Here is a 21,630-nt window from a genome sequence, read left to right as displayed (position 1 = left end):
AAGATAATTGCCTTTGAAGTGAAATTCTCTGTAGTAAATGATTATTTACATGAGACTTGCAGAAAACCATTTCTCAACATCTGCATCCGAACAGGAATGACCACCATGACATGTTCCCTGAGCTCCTGTTAGACATCACCCCATTGTCCAGCAGGAGAGAGTAAAGGCTGATTTGTGGTTTTTGTAAATGATATAACTAAATCTTGGTTGCATATATATTTTTGCTCACGAAATATCTGAACCCAGCAAAGATGTCAGTATTTGTTTTCCAATTTTCATAACTAATAACAAATCAATTCGTTCATTCAGCTGAGCCTCTTGACATTTACGTCTCATGGTAAATCATGGAAGTGGAAGATAGGACCACACTTGGTTCCTTTGGATTACATCCTTCAATCTCCAAGAAGCTTTCCTGACTGTTAAGATGACCTCACTCCCTAGGCTCCTTAGCTAATCACAGGTAAACTTGGTTTGCAAGTGTACACCCATAGTCTTTGATGCAGTGATTCCCAACATCACTGAGTTGAGTATACTGACTGTCTCTCCTTTCATCACATTGTAATTTGTCAATCAATTTTATCAACAAATCAGTGTGTTTTTCTTTTTAAAATTATTTTAATCTGTACTGATAAAAGAAGACAAAAGCTGATAATGTTTTAATCCTCCCAGTTTTTTTTCTAGTGGCTCACATAAGAATTTGGATTAATAAATTTAATGTGATGTCACTTGCAGAACCTGATAAAATCTTCATATGCTCTCATGAACAGATCTATGCATGGTATACGCAAAAGAACATACTAGACCATATATTTATGATTAGATTAATCACAGAATTCCCCAAGAATAGTAAATAAAAGAATAAAAGCAGAGATTAAAAATGAAATTATAAGCAGCAAATACAAAAAGCAGCATTGTTCCCCATAAGCATTTGGTAGATACTTATTAACAGACTAAGAGACAAAGAAGATACCAAAATGTAACTCAGGTCTACACTGTCAGTGGCTGCAGTCACTGACAAATCACAGATGCTCATGATGTGAGTCTTCATCAGTCCCTGAAGCAGGTGATGGGGAACTTGCATGGAGGTAAGTGTCATTTCAAAGGGAAAGGATTTTATCCTTAGCAATGGTAATATCAGTAAATTAGCTTTCTTTTGTTTAGTGAAAATCACCTGACTAAAGAAATTCTCACCTATTGTTTGGTGGAAAACTGTACCTGGTCATTGTTAACAACAATGCACAAATTTCCAGTTGAGATGTTCAGTGTTCTGTTCCATAATGTATTGGGTCTTTGTCTGCCCTTTTAAGTAGAAGAAAATTTTAAACTAAGTTTGGCCCCAGTCTGTACTGTCTTTGAAAAGTATTGTAAAACTGAATAAGCCAGACTTTAGGAAAGGTACCATCAACTATCTGGACTGTCTAAAAGCTCTGACTGATGTGGACTCACTCCTAAAAGGAATGGATGTTTCCCCTGTCAATCTCTGGGGAGAAGAAAGGACACACTCCTGCCAATCATCTCTGAATGGCAATGGAGGTGGGCCTTGCAATGACCATGAGGCAGGACTTTTTCTCGAGGGTCAGAGGTTATACTAGCTATCTAAGATATGACAGTGGTTGGTGATTTTATTTATTTATTTATTCAAAGAGGAAATGTTTTTATTGGTCATTGCCAATTTTGTTTTTGTTTTTGTTTTTGTTTTTAAATTTTACTTTAAGTTGCGAGATACATGTGCAGAATGTGCAGGTTTCTTACATAGGTATATATGTGCCATGGTGGTCTGCTGCACCTATCAACCCATCACCTAGATTTTAAGCCCCGCATGCATTAGGTATTTGTCCTAATGCTCTCCCTCTCCTTGCCCCCCATTCCCTGACAAGCCTTATTGTGTGGTATTCTCCTTCCTGTGTCCATGTGTTCTCATTGTTCAACTCCCAGTTATGAGTGAGAACGTGCAGTGTTTAGTTTTCTGTTCCTGTGTTAGTTTGCTGAGAATGATGGCTTCCAGCTTCATCCATGTCGCTGCAAAGGACTTGAACTCATTCTTTTTTATGGCTGCATAGTATTCCATGGTGTATATGTATCACACTTTCTTTATCCAGTCTATCATTTATGGGCATTTAGGTTGGTTCCAAGTCTTTGCTATTGTAAGTAGTGCTGCAATAAACATAAAACATACATGTGCATGTGTCTTTATTGTAGAATAATTTATAATCTTTTGGGTATATACCCAGTAATGGGATTGCTGGGTCAAATGGTATTTCTGGTGGAGTTTTGTTTTGTTTTGTTTTTTGAGTTTGAGCCAACCTCTACTACTTAGAAGCTTATTTAGTTATGAGCCTAAAAGTACCACTTTGCATGTTATATCTAAGCTAGTCTCAAAAGCCAAGTGACACGCACAAGGCGGTACACTATCTTCTTTGTCACTTGCAAATCCTATTCTGAATCTAAAAACAGAATGAAATTTCTGAAATGAAATAAGAAATGAAATTTCTTATTCACCTTTGTATCCCTAGCATCTAGCATAGTTCTTGGTACACATTTTGTTGGATTGAATTTTTTAATATTCAGGGTGTCACTCTGTGTCTTAGGCTGGCATGTAGTGGCATGATCATAGCTTACAGCAACCTCAAACTCTTGGGCTCAAGTGATTGTCCAGTTTCAGCCTCCCAAGTAGGTAGGATTACCATGCCCAGATAATTTTTCTTTTCTTTTTCTTTTCTTTTCTTTTCTTTCCTTTTCTTTCTTTTTCTTTTCTTTTCTTTCCCTCCCCCTCCCTTCTCCTCCTCCTCCTCTTTTTCCTCCTCCTCCTCCCCCTCTTCTTCTTCCTCCACTACTACTACTACTTCTTCTTCTTCTTCTTCTTCTTCTTCTTCTTCTTCTTCTTCTTCTTCTTCTTCTTCTTCTTCTTCTTCTTCTTCTTCTTCTTTTGTTTTGTAGAGAAAACCTCTCACTATGTTGCCCACACTGGTCTCAAATTCCTGGCCTCAGGTGATCCTCCCTTCTCAGCCTTTAAAAGCACTGGGATTATAGGCATGAGCAACCATGCTGGCCTGGATTGAATTTTTATAAAATTCTATGGAATTACCAGTATAGGAAATTTACCTATCTTGAATAAAGGAAGCTAGCCTTTGTGTGACTTAGATTTCTAACTGGAGCTATATCTATGGACTAGGTCCCATTCAACTATTCTGTTTTCACTCTGTAAGCTGAATTTGTTGGTCAAGTTATTGAAAACAGGTGAACCCATTAGTGTTCCCAGAGAAATACCAAGGAGCGCGTCACTGCATCATCCCACCATTCATTCCATGCCCTGTCTCCATTTCACACAGGGCAGGCTTCAGCTGAGCTAGCAAAAAGCATCAAAGCTGGCCGGGTGCGGTGGCTGATGTCTGTAATCCCAGCACTTTGGGAGACCAAGGCAGATGGATCATGGGGTCAGGAGTTTGAGACCAGCCTGACCAACATGGTGAAACCCTGTCTCTACTAAAAATACAAAATTAGCCAGGCGTGGTGGTGCAAGCCTGTAATCCCAGCTACTTGGGAGGCTGGGGCAGGAGAATTGCTTTAACTCAGGAGGTAGAGGTTACAGTGAGCCAAGATCACACCACTGCACTCCAGCCTGGGTGACAGAGCAGGACTGTGTCTCAAAAAAAAAAAAAAAGCGTCAAAGCGAATATTGGTTTGTTTTCCCAAGCCATGTTGTGCAAACATCATGTTCTTAGCTCTACAGATACGAAATCACATATTTTTTAAAAGCCAAATATATAGTTGTTATGGTTTGGATACTTGTCTCTTCCAAATCTCATGCTGAAATGTGATCCCCAGTGCTGGAGGTGGAGCCCGGTGGGAGGTGTTTGGGTCATGGGAGTGGATTCCTCACGAATGTCTTGGTGCACTCCCTATGGTAATGAGTTCTCACTCTATTAGTTCATGTGAGAGATGGTTGTTAAAGGAGCCTGGCTCCTCCTCCCCTGTCTCTTGCTCCTCCTCATGCCTCTCTTGCTCCCACTGTCACCATGTGATGTCTCTGCTCCCCCTTTGCCTTCTGCCATGGCTGGAAGCTTCCTGAGGCCCTCACCAGGAGCAGATGCTGGTGCCATGCTTCTTGTACAGCCTGCAAAAGAATAAGCCAAAGTAAACCTCTTTTCTTTATGAATAACCCAGTCTCAGACATTCCTTTATAGCAATGCAAACAGACTAACACAATAGTCATAAAAACAAAAAAGGAATGAATTATTTAAATATGTAGTTAAGTGGAATCTTTATCTGAGGATGGTAAGTTCCTGGCACTGTTCTAGTTACTGGGAATATAGTAGCAAATGAGACAAAATCCTCATGAAATTTATACCTATGTTCATGTGGCTAGTTAGTGGATTTACATCCAGATCTACCAGATCTCAGTATTCAAGCTTTTTTCACTACATGTGGTAACTGGAATGGAGGATCTCAAACAAAGAAGACTGCAATATTTGAGTAACCTGAATAGATGCTATCTGGCCCCACCTCAGCTGCCCTCTTCACCAAAAGAGGATAGTACCAAAAAACTGAAAATACTTTAGTTCTTGATTCTAAATTGTTTTGTCTTTTTAAACAATGAATGTGTATTATTTTAGTCATTAAAAAGCATACTGTTAAAGATCATTTTTTCCTGTTTATATTTGTTGTTGTTTTCGTGGTGGCTTTTTTTGTTTTTTTTGTTTTTTTTTTTTTTTTGGTGGGGGGGTTGGTTTTGTTTGAGACAGGATCTTGCTCTGTCACCCAGGCTGGAGTGCAGTGGTGTGATCACAGTTCACTGTAGCCCCAACCTCCTGAGCTCAAGTGATCCTCTTTCCTCAGCCTCCCAAGTAGCTAGGACCACAAGCATGTGCCACCTATACTTGGACAATTTTATTATTATTATTCTTTGTAAAGATGGAGTCTCCCTATGTTTTCCAGGATGATCTTGAACTCCTGGCCTCAGGTGATCCTCCTGCCTTGGCCTCCCAAAATGCTGAAAGTACAGGTGTGAGCCACCGCATCCAGCCCCTTTTCCCTCTTTAGATCCTGGAGAATATCAGATTTTCACTAGTTGGCAAGGAGTTACTCCAAGTCTGTCAGAGAATGCTAAAACTCACAGACATGTTTCAGCCCTGAAGGCCAGCTCCTTCTACCATCCCTATGATCTCATGCCATATACGATCAAAATAATAACTCAGGGCTGATGCCCCTTTACTACATTACATGATCAAACGCCCCAGGCTGCAGTTTCTCTGCTTACTGCATGCCCTACTAGACAATTTTCCCTTCCCCAGCTCCTTCTTTTGAATCCTACCCATGAAGACTGCAAACCTCCTCCACATGTGCTTTCCCTCTTCTGACTCCTGCCACACTCTGGACCCCTTTCCTGGCACACGTGGTCTTATACTCTGATCATAAATGGCTTGTCTTATACTCTCTAATAAAGCAATTCTGGCAGGGCAGGGTGACTTCATTATGCATCTCACAATCAAAAAGTGAGCAATAAATATTTTTAAATTGAATTGTGTTATTTTAAAAAATTAAGGCCATAATTATCTTTACTTGGGTGTTTTGAACTGCTCTTTCAGAGAACCAGCTATTTTCAAAACCACAAAGAAACTTGCATAAAAGCCCCATGTTGCAGTTAATTTGAATCTGTAAGAATATAAAAGAGGATGTTAGTTTGACCCATAAATAATTATTTATTACCTATACTGTGCAAGGAATTATTCAAGGAGAATTGAGGGTCACAGTTAAGAACCAAATGTACAGCCAGATTTTTGAGGTGGTATAAAATAATTCAGCAGTGAATTAATTAAGAGATGACTGTCAGCAACTCAAAGAGATTTAAATTGTGGATTTGGGGCAAGAAAAATGATCATTCTCATTCAGATTCTCATCAGCAGTAAAATTAGAAGGTTAGAAAAATTTAAAAAGCTAGGAGTTCCAAAACCAGCAATGAAATGAAACTATCCAAAAATCTACATAAAGGCATTCTAGTATAATGTTTATTAGTGGCATGGAAGAGAAATATGGAACAGTAAATATTAGCCATCTCATAAAATTTGGCATTTCATTTTACTATATAACTACCTATACATATTGCTGAAGCTGAGAAAATGTTACATAGTAGAATGCCGCTTCTAAAAAATATGACAATAAAAATTATCTTACAAATTTGATTTGGCTCCTCCACTGTTGTCTGCATGACCCTGAACACAGTATGTAACTTGTCAGAGCCTCCATTTCTTTAATGTCACTTACTGCCAGCATAGTGAGGACCAAATGAGATCTAATACGTAAGTGTTAGTGAAAAATTAGGTACCATACCGAAAGTATTTTAACGTTTTTTGTATCTGCTTGCATTATCAAGCTAATATTTTATTACATTAAACTTGGGTTTTATTTTTAACCATAAATAGATATTCACTGCTTGACAAATTGAATACAAATTTATAGCAAAGAACAGAAAGTGATAATAAAATGGCTAGTAATACTATAGCCATATTTTAGCAATTTTCCTCTCCTGAATGAGCTTGAACTCTATTTTATCCTATTTAGATGTCACTTAGCAAGTAAATCTGACCATTCATCTGTGCAAGAATATACCCAAGATGTTTCGAGCACTAGGTGGACCCCAGAGCCCATCCTCATTCCCATCAGGCTGGAGGAAAAATAATCTGAACGTTTTTTCCTTGGAGACTACAGAGCAGATTCTCTTTCTCCTCTTCTTCCTTGTCCTCCTCCTCCCTCTTCATTCCTTCATTTTCCTCCTTCTCCTCTTCCTCTTCCTCCTCATTCCCAGAAATACAATGTGCGTACTAAAGTCAGAGATTGACAAAACTTCAAGGGACCTGAGGAACCATCAAGGTACTCTTAAGACTTGGAAACTTAAGACCCAAAAGATATAGGACTTGCACAAGATTATTCAGCTCATATGATTATGAGAAATCTAGTTTTAGAAGCATAATCGGTGCTTTCTCTGTTTAAGGAATGGCCAAGTTAAAAGAATCAGTCCATTCAAGATCTTTAGGCTCATGCCTGTAACCCTAGCACTTTGGGAGGCCAAGGAAAGAAGATGAGTTGAGCCTAGGAGTTTTAGACCAGCCTAGGCAATATAGGGATACTTTGTCTCTACAAAAAATACAAAGAACTAGCTAGGCCTGGTGTCAAATGCCTGTAGTCTAAGCTACGTGGGAGGCTGAGGTGGGATCCCTTGAGCCTAGGAGGTTGAGGCTGCAGTGAGCCAGTATTGTGCCACTGCACTCCAGCCCGGGTGACAGAGCAAGACTTCCATCTCAAAAATAAATAAATAAATAATAAATCTTTATATTCAAGTCCAGGATATTTACAAATTCTCTTACCTTATTCTTTCTCTCATGAACTTTTTTTTTTACCATTAAAAAATAATAATTTTAGGCCGGGCACGGTGGCTCATGTCTATAATCCCAGCACTTTGGGAGGCCTAGGCGAGCGAATCACGAGGTCAGGAGATTGAGACCAGTCTGGCTAACATAGTGAAACTTCGTCTCTACTAAAAATACAAAAAATTAGCCCGGCATGGTGGCAGGCACCTGTAGTCCCACGTACTCGGGAGACTGAGGCACGAGGATCACCTGAACCTGGGAGGCAGAGGTTGCAGTAAGCTGAGATCACACCACTGCACTCCAGCCTGGCAACAGAGTGAGACTCCTTCTTTAAAAAAAAAAAAAAAAAAAAAAAAAAAAAAAAAAAAAAGTATTCTTGCTTTTCTGCTAGCTCGGTGTAGTAGAAAGAGAACTGGACTGCATGTCAAAAGTCCTGGTTTGGACCTGGCTCTGCTTCTTACTATGTAACTTTAGAGAAGTCATAAGATTTTTACACCTGTAAAACTAAGATGCCTGCATTGATTACCTCCCACATTGTAACAGGTTAGATAATGAATAGGAATATTTTCTATATATTATACAGTCCTGAATGAACACAGGCACTCTTGTTATATATCCTGTGATGTCCAAAAATGTTTTTAAAGTTTAAAATGGGAAATTATATGATACATGCTAGAAATACAATAAACTGAATTCTATTGAAAAATGGAAGGGTGGGCCGGGTACAGTGGCTCACGTCTGTAATTCCAGCACTTTGGGAGGCTGAGGTGGGTGGATCACAAGGTCAGGAGTTCGAGACCAGCCTGGCCAATATGGTGAAACCCTGTCTCTACTAAAAATACAAAAATTAGCTGGGCATGGTGGCGAGCACCTATAGTTCCAGCTACTCGGGAGGCTGAGGCAGGAGAATAGCTTGAATCCAGGAGGCGGAGGTTGTAGTGAGCCCAGATTGCACCACTGCACTCCAGCGTGGGCGACAGAGCGAGACTCTGTCTCGGGGAAAAAAAAAAAAAAAAAAAAAAAAAGAAGGGTGATATCAGCAAGATGGTGGAGTAGGAGGCTCCAGTTGTAACACCCTTGTTAAGAGACTTAACAAGAATGTACAGTCCAAAATGTCTTTACAGGAACTCCAAGAACTGTTTAAGAAGTCAGAGTACCCCAGGTGATCACAAAGCTGAGAACAGCTGCATTGAAATGAAGGTAAGCCATTGCCTTCTACCTGCAATTACCCCTCACCCAATTTGACATAGCCCAGCACAGTTGGGAGAAAGTGTCCAATTTGTGGTTTCTCCTCAGGAGAGAAAGAGAATATGGGAGTGGAACATGCATACAATGTTCCAGCTTTTCAGAAGCTGGTCAAGGGACTGGTTTCTTTCTTGCCTAACTTAGTCCTGATGAAACCTGCATACTCTAGATACCTAGGAGCTCAGAGAATAAAATAGAACTGAGAGAATAAAAGTGGCTTCCTTTGCTGGAGCATGAGCGAATCTGCAGCACCACAGTCAGAAGCCAGCACAGCTCAGTGCCATCAGGAGATGATACTCAGTTCTTGGCTTGAAAGAGAAGTGTGGAATGTGCATCTAATTTTCCATCTTGCAGAGGGTGTGGGGGCTGCCTGAGGGACTGGTTTCTGTCTCACCTGGCTCAGAGTGGTGAAAGAAATAGCATACTTTGGATGTCTGAGAGCTACAGAGAGCAAAGGAGAGCTTAGCAACTTGTTGCAGCACCAATAAGCTTCAGTACAACAGAGAGGCACCAGAGATAGCAAGAGATTACAAGCTCCTGAAAAAGAAATTCACAAACCTCTGTAACTGGGAAATTATATGCACAAGTCTAGAGAAGACACATCTCCAGAAAAAGATTGAGAGCCTCTCAGAATTCTGATCCAGGCTGATTGGTGACAATCTCCCCCTTCTCTTGAAGGTACTCAAAAAAGGTAAAGAGAAGTAGCTGGTTTTTTAAACTCCCAAATCTCAAGGAAAAAAAAAAAAATCACAAGCAGCCAGGCATAGTGGCTCACGCCTGTAATCCCAGCACTTTGGGAGGCTGAAGTGGGCAGAGCACTTGAGGTCAAGGGTTTGAGACCCAGCTTGGCCAATATGATGAAACCCTATCTCTACTAAAAATACAAAAATTAGCCAGGCATGGTGGCAGGTGCCTGTAATCCCAGTTACTCGGGAGGCTGAGGCAGGAGAATTGCTTGAACCTGGGAGGCAGTGGGTGCAGTGAGCCGAGATCATGCCATAGCACTCCAGCCTGGGTGATAGAGCAAGACTCTGTCTCGAAAAAAAAAAAAAAAAAAAAAATCACAAGCTTATGAAAAACAGGGAAACATGGCCCAAATAAAGGAACTAAATTAATCTCCAGAAACTGACTATAGGGAAATAGAGATCTGTAAATTATGTGACAAAGAATTCAAAATAGCCATATTAAATAGAACACAATTGAATGAAATCAGGTAAACAATGTATGAACAAAATGAAAATATCAACAAAGAGGTATAAACTTTGAGAGAGAGAGAGAGAGAATGAATGAAACAAATTTTGGAGCTGAAAAGTACAGTAACTAAGTTGAAAAAAATCACTACACCGGTCCAATGGCAGGTTTCTTCAGGCAGAAGAAATTGTCTGTAAAGACAGGTTATTTGAAATTACTGAATTAGAAGAGTAAAAAGAAAAAAGAATATAAGATGTTTTATGTAAGCCTATAGTAACCACAAAGAAAATACCTATAGAAGATACACAAAAGAAAAAGAGAAAGAAATTAAAATATATCACTACAAAACAATCAATGACCCAAAAAAGAAAACAGCAAGAAAGGAAAAGGAGAAAATAATTACAACTCAGGAAAGCATAACAAAATAGCAATAGTATGTTCTTCCCTGTCAATAATTACTTGAAATGTAAATGTATTAAACTCCTCAATCAAAAGACATAGAGTGGCTAAATGAATAGAAATCAAGACTCAACTATACGTTGCCTACACGAGACCCATTTTAGACTTAAGGTCACACATAGGCTAATAGTGAATGGAAGGGAAAATATATTCAAGTCATAAACCAAAAAAACAGGCTGACTATCCTTATATGACACAAAATAGACTTTAAGTCAAAAAGTCACAACATACAAAGAAATATTTATTCACAATATTTATTCACAAATTCACAATAAACAAAGAAATGTTTTTATAAGGATAAAAAGGTCAGTTCTCACAGCATTAGAGCACCAAAATACATAATGCAAACACTGGGAGTTCTGAAGGGACAAATAGCAATACAGTAATAGTAGGGGACTTCAATAACTCCACTATCAATGATGAATAGAACATCCAGAAAGAATATCAGTTAGAAAATAGTGGATTTAACATTATAGACCAAATAGACCTAATGGATATACAGAATTACGCACAGAACAGCAGCATACTCATTCTTTTTAAGCACATACAGAACATTTCCCAGAAGAAATAATGTGTTAAATCACAAAAGAAATCTTAATTTGGAAGACTGAAATGATACCAAGTATCTTTTCCAACTACCGTATCTAGTTTCATCTAACTAGAAATAATAGCAAAAGGAAAACTGAAAATTTCACAAATAACTTGAAACTAAACAATACACTCTTGAACAACCAGTGAGTCACATAATAAATCACAAAGAAAATTAGAAAATAATTTTAGACAAATGAAGATAAAAACACATGTCAAAACTTACTGGATGCAATAAAGCTGTACTAGAGGAAAATTAGTAGTAGAAAAATCCTACATTAAAAAAGAAAAATGAGCTCAAATCAAAAGCCTAACATTACATCTCAAAGAACTAGAAAAAGAAGAGCAAACTAAACCCAAAGTTAGCAGAAGGAAAGAAATAATAAATATTAGAACATATATAAACAATATAGAGAATAGAAAAACAATACAAAAATCAACAAAACTAAGAGTTGGATTTTTGAAACAAGATTTACAATATTGACAAGACTTTAGCTAGACAAACTTTATATGCATTAATCCCAGCTTTTCCTAACAAATCCAAGAAAATGAAACCATGTTTAGCTTTTCCTAACAAATCCAAGAAAATGAAACCATGTTTATCCCCATCTTATAGAAGGATAAATTAAGGCCTACGGAGGCAAGGCAAGTTACGCAGGGCCTCATACAACTCATAAAAGGAAAAGCTAAGGCCAGGCTCAGTGGCTCACACCTATAATCTCAGCACTTTGGGAGGCTGAGGTGGGTGGATCACCTGAGGTCAGGAGTTCGAGACCAGCCTGCCCAATATGGCAAAACCCTGTCTTGAGCATGGTGACAGGTGCCTGTAATCCCAACTACTCAGGAGCCTGAGGCAGGAGAATGGCTTGAACCCGGGAGGTGGAGGTTGCAGTGAGCCAAGATGGTGCCACTGCACTCCAGCCTAGGCAACAAGAGCAAAACTCTGTCTCAAAAAAAAAAAAAAAGAGAGAGACCCCTAGAGACCTTGTTTACCCCTTCTACCGTGTGAGAACACAGCTAGAACATGTTGTCAGCCAGAAAGCAGATTCTCACTAGTCACCAAATAGACTGGCAACCTGATCTTGGACTTTGACTTCCCAGCTTCAAGAACTGTGAGAAATGAATTTTTCTTGTTTATAAGCTACCCAGTTTATGGTATTTGATTACAGCAGCCCAAAATGGACAAGAACAATTTATGTGCAGCTTTTTGTGTGGATATAGGTTTTCAACTCATTTGAGTAAATATCAAGGAGCATAATTGCTAGACCAGCAATTGGAGTTGTCAATGTTTGGGATTTTAACCATTCTAATAGGTGTGTTGTGGTACTTCACTGTTGTTTTAATTTGCAGTTTCTTAATGACATATATTGCTAAGCATATGAAAATATATTATTTATTTTTTACAGTATTTCCATTAAGATCTTTTGCCCATTTTTATTTTTTTTCTAATTTTTTAGAGTCCCTTCTGTATTTTTGGATGTAAGTCCTTTATTGGATATGAGTTTTACAAATATTTCCTCTCAGTCTGTGGTTTGTCTTTTCATTCTCATAACAGTGTCTTTCAAAAAGCAGAAGTTTTTAATTTTAATGAAGTCCTGCTTATCAATGTTTCTTCATGGGTCATGCATTTGGTGTTATATGTAAAAACTCATCACCAAAGCTAAGGTCACCAAGATTTTCTCCTACATTGCCCTCTAGAAATTTTAGAGTTCCGCATTTTGTATTTAGATCTATGATCCATTTTGAGTTAACTCTTGTGAAAGGTGTAAAGTCTGTCTGTATTCATTTTTTTTTTTTTTTTGCATCGAATATCTAGCTGTTCCATCATCAATTACTGAAAAGACTGTCTTTTCTTCATTGAACTGACTTTGCTTCTTTGTAAAAAATCTGTTGATTCTGTTTGTGTGGGTCTATTTTTAGACTCTCTATTCTTTTCCATTGATTGACTTGTCTATTCATTGCCAATACTACATGGTCTTGATTACTGTAGCTTGGTAGTAGGTCTTAAAGTCAGTAGTGTCAGTTCTCCAACTTTGTCAGTTCTTCAACATTTTGTTGACTATTCTGTGTTGACTTTCCATATAAACTTTAGAATCCATTTGTTGATATCCACAAAACAACTTGCTGGGATTTTGGTCGTGATTGCATTGAATCTATAGATCAAGTTGGAAAGAACAAATATCTTAATGCTATTGAGTCATCCTATCCATGAACATGGAACATTTCTCCATTTACTTCAATATTTTTGACTACTTTCATCAAAGGTTTTTGGTTTTCCTCATATAGATCTTATGTATATCTTGTTAGATTCATACATAAGTATTTCTCCTCCTCCTCCTCCTTCCTCATCTTGCTTTTTTCTTTTTTGTAAGACAAGGTTTCACTCTGTCACCCAGGCTGGAATGCAGTGGCGCAATCTCAGCTCATTGCAACCTCTGTCTCCTGGGCTCAAGTCAACCTCCCACCTTTGCCTCCCGAGTAGCTGGGACTACACACCACCACATCTAGCGAACTTTTTGTATTTTTGTAGAGACAGGGTTTCGCCATGTTGCCCAGGCTAGTCTTGAACTTCTGGACTCAAGTGATCTGCCCACTTCAGCCTTCCAAAGTGCTGGGACTACAGGCGTGTACCACCACACCTGGCCACCGCCGCCACCACCTCTTCCTCCTCCTTCTTCTCTTCCTCTTCTTTCTCCTTCTTTTCTTTTCTCTTTTCTTTCTCCTTCCTTCCTTCCTTTTCTTTTTTTCCTCCTTCTCCTTCTCCCTCTCCTTCTCCTTCTTCTTCTTCTTCCTTCTTTCTTTCTGCTTTCTTCTTCTTCCTTCTCTTCCTTCTCCTTGTTTTCTTTTTCCTTCTTTCTTTTTTTGCTACTAATGTAAATGGTGGTGTGTTTTTAATTTCAACCTCCAGTTGTTCAGTTGTTCATTGCCAGTGCATGGGAAAGCAATTGACTTTTGTATATTAACCTTGTATCCTGCAATGTTACCATAATCAACTACTCATTCCAAGAGTTTGTTGTTGATGATAACTAAATTTTTATAGATCAACCATAAATGTATGAATTATATATTAATTTGTGTCTTCATTCATGCCAAGGGTAAAGCCTGACTAATGGACTCTGATAGGCACAATCCTTGACTCCATTCTATAATGATCTCTAAAGCACAGATCCCTGAGGCCAAGACAGATGTAAACAAAATTAGTCAAAAGAAGCACAGAAATGTATATATCAGAGTGAGTAGAATGAAGAGTACCAAATTACAAATGACCATTTAGGCTTCTATCAGATCAGAAGAAAATGGAAGAAATTAGCACTCTGAAAAATATAATCAAAGCATAGTATGGTATCATCATGAAAGCAAAATAACTAATACAAAAGGAAGACTGTATAGAACATCACGAAAAATAGATAAAGAAATGACAACTCCATGAGATGAAGCTTCTCTTCATGGCCTATTTATACACACAATCAATAGTTTATTCATTTGGATTTCTCCAAGAAGTATACCCTGAGACATGAATTAAAGTGTAAACATTTCATTTAAGGATAATCCTAAATAAGACCATTAAGGAAGCGAAGTACAAAAAAATGAAAAGGTGGCTAATAAAAAGTGAGTTTTCAAGCCACTGTGGGCAACTAGTGGCACTTGGGGCAAGCCACTTTGAGTTCATGGCAGACATGAGTTCATTGTTCTGGGAGACAATGTGGAACATATCTCAAAAATATCTCACTCAAGAGACAAAGAATTTAGGTATTTATCCACTCAAACCATCACCTATCCAGTATAATTGGTTTGTGATATAGTTTGGATGTTACATGTTGAATTGTAATCCCCAGTATTGGAGGGCCTGGTGGGAGATGACTGGATCATGGGAGCAGCTTTCTCATAAATGGCTTAGCACCATCTTCTTGGTGATAAGTGAATTCATGTGAGATCTGGTTGTTTAAAAGTGTATGGCACCTCCCCCTTCCCTCTCTCTTACTCCAGCTCTGGCCACGTGATGTGCCTGCTGCATTTCACCTTCCACCATGAGTGAAAGCTCCCTGATGCCTCCTTGGAAGCAAAGCAGATGCTGACACTATGCTTATACAGCCTGCAAAAACCATAAGCCAATTAAACCCCTTCTCTTTATATATTACCTAGCCTCAGGTATTTCTTTATAGCAGTACAAGAACGGCCTAATACAGTTGGGCTACTTCCAACAGGATTAACTCCCTGGATCTTCTGACTTGACTGGTGTGTTGGCTGAGCTTGCTCTCTTAGCTAGGAAAATCCCTCCAAGACTCATAGGATTTTGCACTAAGTGGCCTTCAGTGTGAAGAAGTACATGCTAAGGAAATCTGGACAAGGCACCAATAGCATCTGGAACAATGGAGATCTGAATACGTTAAGTGGTTAAAATATGACTAGCTAAGTAATTTGATTTGGGTGTTTTGATTGCAAGGAAAAAAGGCAAACTTAAGCTAACCAAGAAAAGTTAAGGTTATTGTAAAGATACTAATAGATTCATGGGCATACAACTACAGAAACCAAGGTAATGCCAGGCCAAATGGGAATTGAAACTAATAAACCATTAAGAAGCAATGTAGCTACTGTGTCTTCTACAAGGGACACACTCATGACTTGTCTCTGCCTGTTTCTTCCATGCATCTCTGTTGACAAAAAGAGTCAAACTCTGTAAAATATTTGAAGAGATTTATTCTGAGCCAAATATGAGTGACAATGGCCCGTGACACAGCTCTCAGGACATCTTGAGAACATGTGCCCAAGGTGGTCAGGGCGCAGCTTGGTTTTATACATTTTAGGAAGGCATGAGACATCAATCAAATACATTTAAGAAACACGTTGGTCTGATTCAGAAAGGCAGGACAACTCAAAGCAGGGTGCTTCCAGGCTATAGGGAAATTTAAACGTTTTCTGGTTGACAATTGATTGAGTTTATCTGAAGACCTGGGATCAATAGAAAGGAAATGTTCAGGTTATGTTCCATAAAGGATTGTGGAGACCAAGTTTTATTGTGCAGAGGAAGCTCTCAGATAGCAGACTTCAGAGAAAGCAGGTTGTGAAATGTTTCTTATCAGACTTAAAAGGGTGCTTGGCTCTTAGTTGATTATCTCCTGGATCTGGAAAGGAAAGAAGGAAAACAAAGGGGAAAGGAGATTCACTATAGAATGTGGATTTTTCCCACAAGGGACTTTGCAGGGCAATTTCATGGTATGGCAAGGAAATATAGTTTGGTAAAACATTTTTATTTTCTTCCTTGTTATGCCAGAGTCAGATTGGAAAGTAAGTCACGATATACAGGGCTAAATAAAACTCATCTGATGAGAATTTATGGTTTGTAGGGCGTGATTCCCCAGACTCCTTAGATAGGAATTTGGGCGAGATAAAAAATCAGAACTTAGTCCTCATCTCTTTACTACTGTTTTAGTCAGGTTAGGCTATGCTATATTAGAGCAATACTGATCCCTCATACCTCCACAACCAAAGTTAATTTCTCCTCTGTTGTTCTCCAAGCAGTGACTCAATGATTCTGATGACTGCTTTCCATGTGGAGATTCAGCTGTCCAAGCAGCTTTGATCTTGTGGTGAAACAAAATCTCAGTACATTCTCCATAACATTGTGCAGGAACTATTTTCTGATTTGGTTTAAAAGTAACACTTATCATTTTAGCACACATTTCTTTGGCCAGAACTGGTCACAAGGTCTTGCCTAATAACAAAGAGTTAGGATGTATAGTCTCCCACATGTCCAGGAAGGAAAAGACACCAAGATACTGTGGTAGAATCAGCGCTACTAATTCTACCACACCTTGAAACTAGCTTCCATATAACCACATTGGCTAATTTGGCTTCTAGTACCTCATTACCTTTTTGCCTAGCCCTCCAACTAACATACTTAGTCTTTCAATTTCCCAATTTCAAAATCCTAAGAGTAGAATTCCTATACTCAGTGTCTTCCAGCATTACCCAAAGCAGTAACCATTAAATTTAAAAGAAATTGTGGTGTGAATGACTTCTAACTTTAAGACTTAAACATTACAGAAGAGCCTGGGGAAACATTTACTAACCACCTAAAGAAAAGAGATTCTACCAAAAAAATTTATTTTTCTGGCAAATTATCTTCATCTTAAAGGCAGGGAAAAATATTTTAAAACTTACAGAATATAGAGAAATTCACCAGGAAGACAGATCCAGAGAACAATATAGGGAACAATGGCATTGGGACTGTATTGGGAGGCTTAAGAAGAAAGTAGCTACGATTTCTAAGAAGGACAGAGCAAATGATATGAATCAGATTAACAATATAATAGCACACATAAAGTAGAATTCCAAAATAAAAGATAGAAACATAAGAGGGGCTTCAGAATTCCAGTGTGTAACCATGAAGATTAGATAGAAGAATGGGAATCCCAAAGTAGAAGTGCTCACAGTCCTTCAGAAATTAATCTGAAAATCTATTTAAAAATTATGTATTAGATGTTTTTCAACTTATAACACATTAATCACATACACTTGTTATAAAACAATGTACAATGATGTAGAAGGCCAATCATCTCCCTTTTTGCTGCATTCCCAACCCCAACTCCATAGCAGTGCTAACAACATAGTATTGTGACACCCTCTTTCTCCTTGTTCATACGTGTAAATTCAAGTAATATATTTGTATCTAGGGGTAGATGGGTTGGTTGGTGGCTTCTTAACAAAAGAGAATCATAATACACACATTAGCCTGCAACTTGGTCTTTTTCATTTGGTAAGGTATTAGAATAACCATATGTATCAGTATATATAAATCTAGGTATTTTTCTTTTAAAATAGACGTGTGTGAGAGAGAGAGAGAGAGAAAGAGAGAGAGAGAGAAACACGTAGTCACTCATAAAGTTAGTTTACATAAGTAAAATATCCCATATGCTGGGGAAGTAAAATTGGCACCTTTTAAACGGCTTATACTCTACCCCCTCCATCTCCACCTATAATTCACCCCCTGACGTTTCCAGGTAACCATGGTTTACAATCTGGTGAGCATGCTTTAATAAGTTTCTACATCTTCATATAATCATATGTAAACATATGTACATAGAGGTGCTTTAAGGAGGGGCACTGTCAGCCTAACAAAAGTGAAATTATCTTATATACCCTCCTATGTATCTTATTGTTCCCAATAACAATATTTGATGGAAATCCCTCTAAATCAAATGCTAATGAATTCATTATTTTTAATGGATTTATCATAGTCCATGGCATGGATGCAATATGATCTATTCAACCATGACACTATCAGTGGAAGTTGATGTTTTTCTAGTTTGGGGACAACATAAACATCTTTCTACAAGTCTTCTTACATATTGATTTTTTTATAATGTAGTTTTCTAGCAATAGAATTGGTGAGTTGAAAAGTGGGTATATTTTTTACTTCAATAGATGTTTCCATACAGCTTATTTAGAATCTTTATGTACAATTAATTGATTATAGATATGTGAGTCTATCTCTGGAGTCTATTCTTTTTCATTGATCAATATGTCAATCCTTAAGTCATTAACACAATACCTTAATTATTACAGCTTCAAAATAAGTTTTAAAATCAGTTAGTATGACTCTTTCAAGTATTATCTTTTTTCAAAAATAGTTTTAGCTGTTCTAGCTTCTTTGCATATTCATGTACATTTTAGAATCAATTTATCAATTTCTACCAAAAATCAAACTTTCTGAAATTTTTACTGGAAGCATATTGAATCTATAGATCAATTTGGAGGACATTACCATTTTAGCCATATTCAGTCTAAGTATATATTTCCATTTATTGAATATAGCATATTTTTTCTGCTTTTTGAAGGAGAAGTAGGGGGCCTGTGTGGGTAAGAGGCAAGGAGGAGGGCTGACCCCCCTGCCTCCATCCCACATGAAGAGGAAGGAGTGAGCTGCAGCCCCTCTCACATTCCACTTTCACCTCCATCTGTTTTGCTTCCAGTGTGGAGCTGCCATGGACTGACAGGAATTGTGACAGCTAAATCTGCCCCTGGCCACCCTTGAGGCCCAAGCTGTCAGGAATGGGGAGGGCAGCTTGTTTGCTACAGCTGTCTCTGGGGCACGTGTGGGACTCCCCAGTCTAGGAATGCTGCATGCCCCTACCTCAGGGTCCCCTTGGGAGAAGATTCACACTGCTGGGGTGGGGACCCCACAGGGGCTCGGGTATATATCTTTCCGTTTATATATATCTTTTCATTTTTTGAATATAGTATATCTTTTCACTTATTGAGGTCATCTTTAATTTATCTCTGGAATGTTTTATAGTTTTCAGTGCCGCGATCTTACACATATTTTGTGGAGTTAATTTTCTTAATGTAAATGGTACAGTTTTTAAAATCAACTGCTCAATGGGCATGGTTAGTACACAGAGATACAGTTGATTTTTGTATATTCAATGAGTTATTTTCATTCTGGCTGAAGGGAATATGAATAATTCCTGGTTCTGTGTGTGCTCTTAGAATTGTTTGTATTACAATTCCAATAAGTGCTCTTTCTTCAGAAGTTGTTACTGTCCAATCTGGTGGAGGTTCACCCTATACATGCACATATTGTGTTCAGTCAAAAGTCCAAGCAAACCCTCACACAGATACCTGAAACTCTATCTCTTCACTGTCTGCAAATTCTAGTTCTCTTGGCCTTCCCAAAATTCTCTGTCTCTTCGACTAGGGCAGACTGGTGAGCTTCATTTGGGTTCCTCTTCTGTGTTCCAAAGTCTGGAAATTGTCATCTGGTAGAAATCCTGGCTGAAGGTAGGGCTCATCTCTCTGTTGCCTTCTCCAAGGAATTAAAGTCCTACGCATCCTGCCAGTGTCTGACAATGGTTGTTTCTTATAGTTATTCCTGCTTTTTAGTCATTGATGGAAGGAAGATTACTCCCATATGGCCAAAAGAGGAAATTCTTCCCCTTTAATTTTTCATGTAATAAATTCTGTTGATAGTTTTCCTGACACTCAACTATATTTGCAGTCCTAGGAAAAACCCTACTTGGTCATAGTTTGTTAATCTTTTTATACAAATCTGAAATTTATTTGCCAACATCCTATTTAGCACTTTTACATCTAACACTTAGTTTTTGGGCCATAGTTTTTTATTTATTGTGTTCTCTATTAACTATATGATCATGTTTTGTTATTAAAGTTATGATGACTTCATCAAGTAGACTGGGAAATAGTCCATATTTTTCTTTAGTTTTGATTATTTCAATACCATTAAAGTTGCTTATTTTAAAAAAATTAACTAGAACTCATCAGTGCAACCATCCTCTCCTTTTTAATGATAAATCTGAAATTATCTCTCACATCCCTTTTATGGAGGTTGGTCTATTCAATCTTTCTACTTTGAGGGATTAATTCAATTAATATAATTTTGCCAGAAAGTATCCCTTTCCTTTAGGTTTTAAAAACTGTCATAGAGTTTCACAGAATATTTTCCCAATGTGTGTTAATTTGCAAGTTCTATTTTACTTTCCATGGAATAAATAGTTATATTCCTCTCCCAGGCCTAATAATACATGTAATGTTTTAATATTATGTGAGAAAAAAGGATACCAAGTAATCCCTTCAACAGAAACATTTTATTCCCCACCTTTCCTTTCTCATTTCTTCTTTCTCCCCAGTATCAGGTCCTTAGGATGCTTTCAGGTCACCACTCACTCCTAACCCATTCTGAGGACTCTGTTAAGATTTATTTGTTATTTAAAAGTCTTCTCAAGTATTTTTGTCAGATGGAATGTGAGAGTGCTCTATTCTTTAAACTCTTGCAAATATTCTTCTTTGACCAGACAAGCAAATGATCTTTTGGCAGGCTATAAAATATTGAAGCTGTGCTATGGTTTGACTGTGTCCCCCGAAGTTCATGTGTTAGAAACTTGATCCCCAGTGAGAAGGTGTCAGGGGTTGGGGCCTTTAAGAAGTGTTCAGGTCACAGGGGCGCCATCCACATGGGCAGGTTAATGCCATTACCATGGGAACAGGTTTCTTATCGCGGGAGTGGGTTTCTTATAAAAGGACAAGTTCAGCCCCCTCTTGCCCTCTTATCTTGCCCTCTCTCTGCCCTTCCACCATGGGATGATGCAACAAGAAGGCCCTCACCAGATGCCACTGTCTTGATCTGGGCCTTCCCAGCCTCCAGAACCATGAACCAATATATTTCTGTTCCTTATAAATTATCCAGTCTGTGGTATTCTGTTATAGCAACAAAAATGGACTATGACAGGGTGACTTCTTTTACTTTTAGTAGGCTGTAGGATTTGTTTCACGTTATTTTCGCCTGTAAGGTTGTAGAAAGAAGTCCAATGCCAATCTGATTCTTTTTCCTTTACAATTAAGCTGTTCTTTCTGTCTGGGAGCTTGTAAAATGATCTTTTTTTTTTTTTCCTTCTGAGTTAAGAATTGTGTCCGTATATAATGGGGTCTTTTTTCATGAGTGTCATCTATAATTCTAAAATCCTTTCAGTCTGTAATTTTATATCTTTTTTTGGTTCAGGGAAATGTTTTCCAACTATAATTTTTCCTCCACCTGTGTTATTTCCTCATTCTGAGATTCCTATTATTCACAAGTTAGGTCTTCTGGATTTATCCTCCAGCTCTCTTACCTCCATATAAAATTCATTAAATCTTCATTTTCTCCGATTCTCCAATCTACCCTTCCCAAAGCATCAGTAATATATTACTTACAATAAGAAATACTACAGAATTTGAATATGGCCATCTTCCAGTAGTACTAAATAGGAAAAAGCTCATAATTCACAAT

At 38.1% G+C, this 21,630-nt stretch overlaps 1 protein-coding gene across 9 annotated transcripts in view; it reads left to right on the top strand.

The window, feature by feature from the left end:
* The window catches only part of TRIM9 (tripartite motif containing 9), a 267,774-nt gene that overhangs the window by 124,376 nt on the left and 121,768 nt on the right, over positions 1-21,630 (top strand). For 7 of the 9 annotated variants that reach the window (XM_007986676.3, XM_007986673.3, XM_007986675.3 and 4 more), the window contains 2 exons: positions 310-460; positions 8,489-8,564. The exons of 1 other annotated variant lie outside the window; for it this stretch is intronic. The gene's annotated coding sequence lies outside the window, so the exon portion shown is untranslated. The remainder of the gene's footprint in view (positions 1-309; positions 461-8,488; positions 8,565-21,630) is intronic. One more of the 9 variants, XM_007986671.3, reaches the window with a different exon arrangement.

Source organism: Chlorocebus sabaeus, chromosome 24 (genome assembly GCF_047675955.1).
Source record: "Chlorocebus sabaeus isolate Y175 chromosome 24, mChlSab1.0.hap1, whole genome shotgun sequence".
Classification (NCBI taxonomy): domain Eukaryota; kingdom Metazoa; phylum Chordata; class Mammalia; order Primates; family Cercopithecidae; genus Chlorocebus; species Chlorocebus sabaeus.
The sequence above is the reverse complement of the archived record's forward strand: the minus strand, read 5'-3'. Positions and strand labels throughout refer to the sequence as shown.